Source organism: Rhinoderma darwinii, chromosome 3 (genome assembly GCF_050947455.1).
Source record: "Rhinoderma darwinii isolate aRhiDar2 chromosome 3, aRhiDar2.hap1, whole genome shotgun sequence".
In the NCBI taxonomy this organism is placed as follows: domain Eukaryota; kingdom Metazoa; phylum Chordata; class Amphibia; order Anura; family Rhinodermatidae; genus Rhinoderma; species Rhinoderma darwinii.
Window position 1 is genome coordinate 272,210,190 of NC_134689.1, and position 12,237 is coordinate 272,222,426.

Genomic DNA, 12,237 nt, shown 5'->3' on the forward strand with positions numbered 1-12,237 from the left:
AGAGCTTAAAATATATTGTAATAAAAAGGAGGCTTTAAAATCCACTAGGTGCTCCTTTGTTTCTGAGGCTGGTGTTTCAGTCTATTATCACACTAGAGCCACATGTGGGATATTTCTAAAAACTGCAGAATCTGGGCAATACATATTGAGTTGCGTTTCTCTGGTAAAACCTTCTGTTACAGAAATTTTTCTATTACAAATGAATTTCTGCAAAAAAAATTACATTTGTAAATCACACCTCTACATTGCTTTAATTCCTGTGAAATGCCTAAAGGGTTAAGAAACTTTCTGAATGCTATTTTGAATACTTTGATGGGTGCAGTTTTTAAAATGGGGTGACTTATCGGGAGTTTCTAATATATAAGGCCCTCAAAGCCACTTCAGAACTGAACTGGTCCATGAAAAAATAAGTTTTGGAAATTTCTTTAAAATGTGAGAAATTGCTGCTAAAGATCTAAGCCTTGTAACGTCCTAGAAAAATAAAAGGATGTTCAAAAAACTATGCAAATATAAAGTAGACATATGGGGAATGTTAACCCCTTAGTGACCAGCCCATTTTAGGCCTTAATGACCAAGCTATTTTATTTGTTTTTCTATAGTCGCATTCAAAGAGCTATAACGTTCTTATTTTTTTGTCTACATAGCTGTATGATGACTTGTTTTTTGCGGGATTAGTTGTGCTTTTTAATGGCACCATTTTTGGGTACATATAATTTTTATATTAACTTTTATTAACCTTTTTGGGGGGGATTATAAAAAAAACCTGAAATTCCGCCATTGTTCTATGCGTTTTTAAATTGACGCCGTTCACTATGCGACGTAAATAACATGTTACCTTTATTCTATGGGTCGGTACGATTACGGCGATACCACATATGTAGAGGTTTTTTTATGTTTTACGACTTTTGCACAATAAAAACACTTTTGAACGAAAATTATTTGCTTTTGCATCGTCTCTTTCCAAGAGCCGTAATTTTTTTATTTTTCCATCAATGTAGTGATTTTTTGGGCTTGTTTTCTGCGGGACAAGACGTAATTTTGAATGGTACTGTTTTGGGGTGCATGGGACTTATTGATTCATTTTTATTATGACTTTTTTGGGGGGCAATGGAAAAAAATTGCAATTTCGCCATGGTTTTTTGCGTTTTTTTTTTACGGTGTTCACTTTGCGGTTTAAATTACATATTAACTTTATTAATGGAGTCATTACGGTCGCGGCGATACCACATATGTGTACTTTTTTTATTTTTTTACACTTTTACTAAATAAAACCACTTTTTATGGAAAAAAAATGGTTTTATTTATTTTTTTACTGTACTTTTTATTAATAATATTTATTTCACTTTGATAACTGATTTTATTAGTCCCACTAGGGGACTTTACTGTGCGATGTTCCGATCGCTGCTATAATGCTCTGGTATACTTCGTATACCAGAGCATTATTGCCTGTCAGTGTAAATCTGACAGGCAATCTGTTAGGACGTGCCTCCGGCGCATCCTAACAGGAATATGTCCAGGGCAGACCTGGGGGCTTTTATCAAGCCCCCGGCTGCCATGACACCCCATCTGAGACCCGCGATTTCATTCGCGGGCCGCCGATGGGTGACAGAGGGAGCTCACTCCCTCTGTAAACAAAGTTAAATGCCGCGGTCGCTATTGACGGCGGCATTTAACGGGTTAAACGGCCGCGATCGAAGTAAACTTCGATCGCGGGCGTTGGAGCAGGAGCTCAGCTGTCATCAGACAGCAGAGCCCCGGCTCCTGCCTGCACGGGAGACCCGTGCAGGACTTAGACTAGGCTGACGTGAAAAGGCGTCAGCCTAGCCTAAAGCCCATTAGTGACCGACGTAAAAAGGCGTATTAGTGGTCACTAAGGGGTTAACTAGTAACTATTGTGTGTGGTATTAATATCTGTTTTACAAGCAGATGCATTCAAATTTAGAAAAATGCAATTTTTTGCACATTTTCTCTAAATTTTGGTGTTTTTTATAAATAAATACTGAATTTATCGACCAAATTTTTTCACAGATGTAAAGTACAATATGTCACGAGAAAACAATCTCAGAATCGCTTGGATAGGTAAAAGCATTCCCAAGACTTCCGGTTCCGGCGCTGGGGATGCAGGACGCGAGTGACTGAGCACCCGCTCCCGTCCAGCCTGTAAGCTCGCAATAGTCGCTACGGCGACGATAATCAGCGGGGAAGTCACCAGCCCTGCACACGGCAACATCATCGGTGGTGCCTGTATGGACAGGTACCTCCTCAGAAGCGCGCAGAAGCCAGCCATGGAGGAATCAGCCGCGGCCGTGGTAAAGGGAGGTAAGATGGCGGCGCTTCCCGCCACTGCGACCCTGCTATACACACAGGAAGATGAGCTGCAGCACCATCAGTCCCAGCTTTCAAGCCCGGCAGAGCATGTACTGTCCGCTCTTCCAGTAGCCATTGACTATGTAACCCTGGCCCGTGAAGTAGCCAAACAGATAGCGCCAGACCTGCAAAAGGCGCTGGAAAAAACGGTGCAAGATTCTCTAAACCGCGTGCATGCGGAGCTGGCACAAGTCACTATCAGAGCTGATGAGTTAGAACAGCGTATGACGCTGCTGGAGGATGAAAATGAACGCCTGCAATCCAAACTCAGAGGGGTGCTGTCTGTTACTGCGCAGTTGGGGGACAAGGTGGAGGATCTGGAGAACCGCTCCAGGAGGAGCAACCTGCGACTGGTGGGGCTGAAAGAAGCGGTGATATCTGCTGATTTGCAACGAGTGTGTGAGAGGACATTGCCGGAAGCCTTAGGTCTCCCCCGTCCATGCCGGGTGGAGAGGGCGCATAGAGTGGGGCCGGACCCCAGAAACCTCCCAGCAACAGCTGACCACAATTCACATCGTCCCAGACAAGTAATCTTCAAACTGTTGGATTACAATGACAAGGTGGCACTCATGAAAGCTTTCCGCAGCAGATCGCGTCCTTTGGAAATAATGGGCATGAAAGTGCTACTATTTGAGGATTTCTCGGCGGAGGTTGCAAAACGAAGGCGGGCTTTCAGCAAGATCTGCACCGCGCTGTTCCAAGCGAGAATACGCTTTAGCCTGCAGTACCCAGCCATCCTGCGGGTGTTTCAAGAGAACGGGCGGAACAAGGTTTTTACCACTCCACAGGAAGCGGAGGACGCACTTGCGGAGCTTTGTGGGAACAGATCACAGCAAGAGGAGCGTCACAGTGCAGTACATAGTCCGCAGCGCAAGTCAAGAGAAGACAAAAGGAACCGGCTAAATATGGAGCGTACCTGGGCAGAAGCCTTAATGCCCACACCTGGAAGATCCCGGGGGGGTCGAGCCGGAAATAGAGGGGACTCTCCGAAGCCGTAGAGGCGAACACGGGACCGCACCCGATCCACGTCTCCTGATTGACGGACGAAGTCCTTTTTGGCGCATTTTATTTAAGCTGTTGTGATGATGATTTTGTGGACGCTGTAGACCAATTGCAGATTCCGACCAGATACAGATAAGTTTACAGATAATCTGAAAGTTATTGAGGGGGATATTTTGCGGTCTTATACAGCACTATGTATCGGTCAATAGTTGACCTATTGTTACAATGTTACAATGTTATCAAGGTTGAAGTATATGAATTCTGATATTTCCCTGCTTTTTCACTGCAAGATATTTGTGAGGGAGTTAGATCAGGATCTGAGATTGTTTGTCCCTGGTGGGCGGGATTGACCGGGAGTGATACAATGCCTCCCCCACGCAATGGATTAGTGTTATCTGTTACAATGGCAGACTGAGGGAAATTGTGGTAGGAGATAGGGGACACGGAGGTAGGGAAACCTTGAAGCGAAGCAAGGTTCATAGGGAAATGTGAGGATGCAATCCTAACGGACTCTAGGCTGTTAAAGTAATGATAAGGGAATGTACATAAGGGTGCGCAGGCGACAAAGAGGTACTGAGGGGGCAAGGGCAGGTGTTACTTCCTCATGGAAGGAGCCATATAGGCAGGCTGGAGGGGGAGGGAGGGGCGCGTTCTGGCATAACAGAAAAAAGTGAAGTCACATACACCAGTGGGTATTAAGGGACTGCTAACCCTTGCCACAGGTGATTTTATGATTTTGTTAGGTAAGGGATGGTTGGCCTTGTTGGTTCTGGCTTACAAGCCAGGGTTTGGTTATGATGTTAATGTTAATGTTTGTACATGGCTCTTGGGAAAAGACGGATCTGACTCCCTGGACTCCACACGACTTTTAGGCACTTTAGCTCATCTTAAACACGGTCCAATAACATGAAAATAGTTTCTTGGAACGTTAAAGGGCTGAGATCCCCACAGAAACGGACCAAACTTTTAAGGCACATGAAACTATTGCATCCTGATGTGGCCCTATTGCAGGAAACTCACCTTACCGAGCCGGAGTTTAAGTATTTGCAAAAGTTCTGGGTGGGTCAGGTTTTTGGCTCGTCGGCAAGGGAGGGTAAGGCGGGAGTTATAATTCTGGTACATAAAAACTTTGCGTTTACGCTGGTGTCCCAGGAGCGGGATGACGAGGGCCGTTGGATCCATCTAGTGATGGAGCATGCAGGGGAAACCATCAGTATTCATAATGTGTATGGCCCAAATACGGTTAACACTGGTTTTTTTGGTCACTTGGAAACCCAACTCCAGCAGGATTGCACTAGGTTTTTGATTTTAGGGGGAGACCTTAACACTGTAAGGTCTTCAAAGGAGGATAGGAGCGCAGGGACTAGTTCGCAGAGAAATAGAGATAAGATCTTGCCCGACTTTTTAAGACACACGGCCCTAATAGATGCGTGGAGGAGTTTACACCTAGATGCGCGGGAATATACACATTTCTCTCATGTTCATCAGTCATGGTCGCGTATTGATTATTTGTTAGTTAGTGACGCAATGGCGCGACGTTTACGTGAAGCGGCAATTGAAGATCTAGTTATTTCGGACCATGCTCCGGTTACCATTATATTGGCTGACACAGTAGCTAGAGGAACGGATTTTATCTGGAGGTTTCCCGCTTTTCTGGCAAAGGATGAGGGCTTTACACAGAAGCTTAAGGGGTGGTGGATGGAATTCGATGGGGATAATGTAGCGCATCGCTCGGAACCGTCATTGTATTGGCGTACAGCCAAGGCAGTAATAAGAGGGAAAATCATGCAGTATATGTCTAATCTTAAACGTAAGACGACCGAAGGATACAAGGCAGCGAGCGACAGATTACGGCGTGCGTACACAGCATTCCTACATTCGCCATCAATGCTATTGGGGGAGGAATGGAAGGAAGCCAAGCGACAGTTTGATCAATGGTTAGACAAAAGAGAGAGTATTTACCGGTCCCAATTTGATGCTGATTTAATGCGTTTCGGCAATAAGGCGGGCAAATTATTAGCGCGGTTAGCAAAGGGGAGGTATGCACCGGCACATATTTCAACACTTAAAGAATCAAACGGAACTCCTACCTCGTACCCAAAAAAAATCAATACCATATTAAGTAAATATTACCAAGCCCTTTACTCAGAAACACCCATAGATCTCCAAAATGGAGGGAATTTTTGGAGAAGGTGAAGTTGCCAGGGCTCACCCAGGAGCAGAATGGTCATTTGAGCGCGGAGATTACACTAGAGGAAGTTTGGAGCGCCATTAAAACATTATCTAACGGAAAGGCCCCGGGTCCGGATGGATTCACAGGGGAGTTTTTCAAATCTCTGAGAGAAGAAATCAGCCCTACCTTGGTGGCATATTATAATACTTTACTAGGAACGGGAGCTTTACCAGCAGAGGCCAAGGTAGCGCATATAAAGGTGTTACCCAAGAAGGGGAAGAATCCTCTTGATCCGGGGTCGTACCGCCCCATCTCGCTGATAGATCAAGATCAGAAATTGCTCACAAAAATTTTGGCCAATCGACTGGCTATGTATCTACCCATACTGGTGGGAAAATCTCAGGTAGGCTTTGTAAAGGGCAGGGCTGCAGTGACAAATTTACGCAAGGTATTGACAGTGCTAGAAACAGTCAGGCACGATCCCCAGCCAGGTACCAGGCCGGCACTTTTAGCGCTAGGCGCAGAGAAAGCCTTTGATAACATACAATGGGAATGGCTGGGGATGGTGCTAGACAAAATGAACATTCAGGGAGATTTCCGGGTCTTCCTGAAGGGAGTCTACAATAGCCCGCAAGCACGTGTTCACTCCTCGGGGTTCCTATCAGATCCCTTCCAATTACATAAAGGAACACGACAGGGTTGTCCCTTGTCGCCCCTGCTATTCAATCTAGCACTGGAACCTATGGCCAGATTCTTGGAGGAATCGGATATGTTTAGAGGCATTCAAGTGGGATCTTGTGCAGTGAAATTAGCCCTGTTCGCTGATGATGTCATACTTTTTATGTCAAACCCTCAGGAGCATTTAGGGAAGGTTTTTCAATTTTTGCAGGAATTTGGGCAATGCTCGGGATACAAAGTCAATATAGCTAAGAGCGAACTGCTGGAGTTGGGCAGGCCATTGCCAAAGACCTTTTGGCAATCCTTGGGTTGCGGGATATCACCGGTGGAACACTGCATTACCTATCTGGGTATCAAAATAGGGAGGGTACCAGACACTCTGTATGGCTTAAATTATCCCCCGTTAATTAAAAAAATACAAGCGGAACTCACTAGATGGGGCCAATTGCCGTTGTCCCTCTTGGGAAGATGTCATCTGATCAAGATGGTTAGTTTTCCTAGATTGCTATACCCCTTTCAAACGCTACCTCTCTTATTGAAGCATGTGGATGTCTCGAAATTGACGGCTTCATTCACTAAATTTATATGGGCAGGAAAAAGGCCGCGTATAGCACTCACCAAGTTCATGATGGGTAAACAAGAAGGGGGTGTGAACTTTCCGAATGTCAGGGGTTATAACGTGGTCTGTCTTTTGCGTCATGTAGTAGATTGGCTTCATGAAACAAGCAATTATTCCAACTTAGATCTGGAGGGGGAGTATGCTTCACCTTGGAACCTGAAAGCTTTGTTACATTGTAGAATCGCTTCTCTTCCGTGCCGTCTCAAAACCTCCATTGTATTGAGAGATACAGTTCTAGCTTGGAAAGTGGTACGTAAGCAGTTTGGGTTACCCCACCTGGTATCGAAGTATATGCCATTGAGCGGTCATCCGGAGTTTTTACCGGGAATGGACAAGGGGGACGGAATTGCCTCATGGGGGAGGGTAGGCATTGGTAGCGCAGGGGATCTTATGCATACAGAGGAAAAGAGGTGGTTAACTGGGGAGGAAATCACCGCTAAACTCAGACCCATAGTAGATAGAGTCAATTTTTTGCAAGTACTTCAGGTACGAACATTTTGTACCTCCAGGCTCAGGGATTTGAGTAAGGAAGCTACTACGCACACTCTGGATGAGGTCATAGGTCCAACAACTGGGCGGGCGACCATTTCAGGAATGTATAGAGCATTGAGAGAGGGTTTTGTTCGTCCGCAATTAAGGATTAGTTTTAAAAGCTGGGAACGGTGGACTCAGGATCCAGATATAGGAGAGACCATACTGGGGGGTTGGGAGACGGTACGGAAGAGTGTGATAAATGAGAGCTGGAGGGAAACCTATTTTAAGTTGATGCATACAGCTATATATGGCTTTAATATCTTGCCCTCACAATCTTTCCCTGATCGCATTACAAGTTGTCCCAAGTGCAATACACCACTGACGAATTTATGGCATGGAGTGTGGGGGTGTGTACATACGAAACGATTTTGGGGGATGGTACAGAAATATATTAAGGACCATTGGAAAACGAATCTCCCAATGACGCCTCAAGCGCTACTATTCCATCAGGCGCGGCCACCAGAGGAAGAGGGTGCTCGAGGAGTAAGATCACCTCCCGTGTTGGTGCACACGATTTTACTGGTAGCTTTGAGATGCCTCCTGAGTCACTGGTTAGAGGCAGACACGCCGGGGTTAGAATTGATTGTGTCACGGCTGAAACAGTTATTGATTCTTGAGAGGGTGGAGGTGGAAAGGCGGAAGGAAACGGGAACCAAGAAGCTATTTGATAAGTGGCAAGTATTTATAGAAACGCAATGTACAACAGCCGAAATAGCTGAAATTGTTAGGCCTTTCCAGCACACAAAGTGGTACTGCACGCAGCTCTTGGCAGGCGTTTTAGGGAGGATGCAACTGTGAACCAGCTGGGGGAGAAAGGATGAGTGGAAACTCATTGATGATCTAGGTGGTGTTGGAGTTGGGGGAGTCATGTTTGTTTGGTCCATCTGAAGATCGACAATTATGCCATGTTTCTATGTTGGTGTGTTTATATGTTATGTTGAATTTAATTTAAAAGTTAATCCCATGACAGTTGAGTGCTGCGCACTCATGATGTAACTCTTACGTGAAATGTTTGTAAGAAAATGTGAAAACTGACAATAAAAAGGATATTTTTTTTTTAAAAAAAAAGCATTCCCAAGCTATTACCACATAAAGTGACACATGACAGATTTGAAAAAAATCGCCTGCGTCCACAAGGCCAAAACAGGCTGTGTCCTGAAGGGGTTAAACCAAATGGCCAACACTGTAAACAAATTTAATAAAAAATAATGCCAGAATTGCTGTTTTCTGCTCATCCCACATTACAAAAAGCGCAAAAAAAAAGTGCTGAAAAAGTTGTATGAACCTGCAAAAATATGTATATTATTTATACGACACGGTAAATGAGGTACATTTAAGTTTATAAAAAGAATGGCAGAATTTCTGTTTTCTCCAATCCACCACAAAATCGCTAACTTATATGAACCACAACATGGTGCCTTTAAAAAATACAACTTGGCCCGCAAAATACATGTCCTCACATGGCTATGAATGCTCTTTCAATGTGTCGAAGAAAAAAAGAAAAAAATTACTTGGTCAGTAATGCTCAAAATAGGCTGGTCACTAAAGGGGTTAATTATTGTGAAGGCATGGAGTTGTGTCTGTTAATTTCCCCAGTTATTTTACAGTTTTTTCTTAACCCATTCATTTATTTTTTCATGTACTCTTCTAGTAAAGAAATGCAAGAAAAAGGAAGTGAACCCTTTAGAATTCCTTGGATTTCTGCATTAATTACTACTAATATGTGGTCTGATTGTTATCTAAGTCACAATTATAGACAAACACAATCTAACTAAACTAATAACACACAAACAGTTGGCCTGTACATGTCTTTTATTGAACAGTAAACATCCACAGTTCAGTGAGTGAACCCCTGAATTTAATAACCTGTAGATTCCCCTTTAGCAGCAATTCCCTCCACCAAACGTCTCCTGTAGATGCAAATAAGATTTTCACAAGGTTGAGGATGAATTTTGGACCATTCCTCCCTGCCTATGTATTTCAGTTCATCAATACTTCTGGGATGTCTTGCGTGCACAGTCCTCTTCAGATCAGGACACAGCATCTCGATAGGCTTTAGGTCAGGACTTTGACTTGGCCATTCCAAAACACAAATCTTCTTCTTTTTCAACCATTCTTTAGGCGATTTACTTGTGTGATTTGGGTCATTGTCTTATTGCATCACCAAATGTCTCTTCAGCTTGAGGTCATGGACTGCTGCCCTTACATTCTCCTGTAAAATGTTTTGATACATTTTTTAATTCATTATTCCCTCAATGATAGCAAGGTGTCCACTACCTGTGGCAGCAAAGCAGACCCAAACCATGATACACCCCCGCCATGCTTCACAGTTGATATGAGCTTTTGGTGTTGGTGTGCAGTGTTCTTTTTCCTACAAAAAAGGTGTTGGTGTTGGTGTTGTTGTGCATTTGTGTCAAAAATGTCCACTTTTGTCTCATCTGTCCATAGAACATTTTCCCAGGAGCAGTCCTAGAAGACATCAGAGAGTCAGACATAGCAATCAGGGCACTTGCAATTCACAGCAAATTTATTGGAACCAAATCAAATTGAACATAGAATCGACCACAAAATAAGTTTGGGATATTCACTTGAAAAAGAACGAATTTGTCAGTAACCAGCCTTCATGTGCCTTTATTTAATGGGCAAAGCACCTGTGAAACCTACACTTCCAATCTCATCTCCTTAATTGAAACACCTTTTGCCAATCAGCTCTTTAAGAAGTCATTTACACAGAGGTTCACTTACTTTTTCTCCCTGCACTGTGGATGTTTAGTCAATGAACAGTACAACTGTTTGTGTGTTATTAGTTTAGTTCGATATTTGTTTAGTTATGTTTGTTCATAATTGTATCTTAGATCACATTTTATTAGTAATCAATGCAGAAATCCAGGTAATTCCAAAGCGTTCATTTACTTTTTTTTTGCAACTGTATAATAAAATTTTGTATTTCCCTGACAATAGCAAAATGTCTTATTTTCTTTGTTAAAAAAATGGTGAAAATAAAAATCACATATCATAATATTTTTTTCAACAGTTAAATATTTAAGAATTTATAAGTGCCTTAATAATTTTCATGTTGGATGACAACGGCAGATCAAAGTGGATGACGAATAAGAAGATTCTGTCACTTCTCTGCCCTCAAGCAAAGCGAAGCAGAATATTTGTGGCAAAGCTTTTGGTTGCTACCCATTCACTTGTGCCTCAAATTGGTCAAAATGTTTTTCTATACACTCATTTAGAAAATATGAAGTTCACATTTATCAATGGTGAGGCTGAAGGGTGACCACAGTTCGGCAGGTGAGGCCACAGAGGAAAAGGTTTGAGAACACTGCTTCATAGGAATATTTATAACAATGGCACATTGGACCTTTATAGGATAGATCTGACAGTACACTATAAAGATGGTTAACATGAAATCAAATAATTGACCTTGCAGCAAAGCAATCATGTAGAACAATTACATTTCCCACAAGTTAATTTTCTTCGACTACAATTATTATATTAAAACTGATGTGCAGCAGATTGCTTTAACACTATTCATGTTCCTGATATTTTAGTCATACTATTTTAGACATATTCTAGAAAAGCTGTAGAATATCCTATTATCTTGTGGCAGCTTTACAGTAAGAAAAAAATATTCACAGACACCATAATTTAGATATGCCTGCAAAGGAATATTTTTTTGCTTGCTGCAGCCATTTATGTGCTATATTTTTAGAACATAAATTAAAATATTCAAATATACAAATCTGTAATGGTGTTTTCTCTTTTTTTTAAATCTGGGCAATATGGGAACTTACAAAACAAATTAAATGCAGAGAGTAATTAGAGAATCTTTAGTTGCTTTGATTCCAAGATTAATATAGAGGTAACTTCTAGATCCATGCAAAGACCTGATCAAGAGACAATGGTCCTTAGGAGTAGCTAAACTTGTACAAAAAGAGTATTTCTTTAAGCTTTGCAAATGGTATTTTTTGTCATTGCAGCTTCTTAGAAACACAAGCACATCGGGAAAGAGATAGAAAATTAGCTTGTCTACAACATAGACTAAGACACAAAAGTGAAGGATATTTTACAAAAATGTTTTCATTACTTTCTGGAAGATAACTGAATGACATGGATTTAACTACCAGGGTATCAGGCATACAACCTGTTATGGGAAATTTAAGGGGGGCATGTTCATTAAGAGACGAGGTGCTGTTAGTGCTAACTGTGGATAATGTACGGCAAGAGTAGTAAAATTAATGCATATCACTGGGAGACCATGGAAAGGAGGAAAAGACACAGAGCACAGAATAAGACCAAACTAGTCATAAGCCTTGTACTGAGTGGTGCACCATTTCAAGTTTATCTATGGGGTCCCATGGTTACTTGTTATATTGCTGCAAAATGAATTAAGTATTTATTACTATTCCTACTTCTTTGTTGTGGATGAGTTATTATGCTCCTGACAGTGCTGGAGGTCTAATTTGGTCATGAGTTAGTTGAGATGAAAGGTAGTTTGTAGAGGTGATGTACGCCAACTGGCTGATCCAATAAAATAATTACATCTATTCATATATATATATCTTGAATGCTGCACCTCAAGAAACCATAAATTACAAATACAGATGTAGCAATCTTTAACTTGATTCTTAACACATTTAATATACAAAGGCAAAAAACGTTAACGTCACTTTTTCAATGGCTTTTGTTATGTAATGTCACGATGAAGCAAGTTATAAGTCAAGTAAAACTTTGCTACATCTGTATACTATATGCTGACATAAACAATATATTTTCTGCAGTAAAATTAAAGCAACCCAGGACACGTTATTAATATTCTTCTTAATTAAAATTCAATCAATAAAATTAAATATGAGAT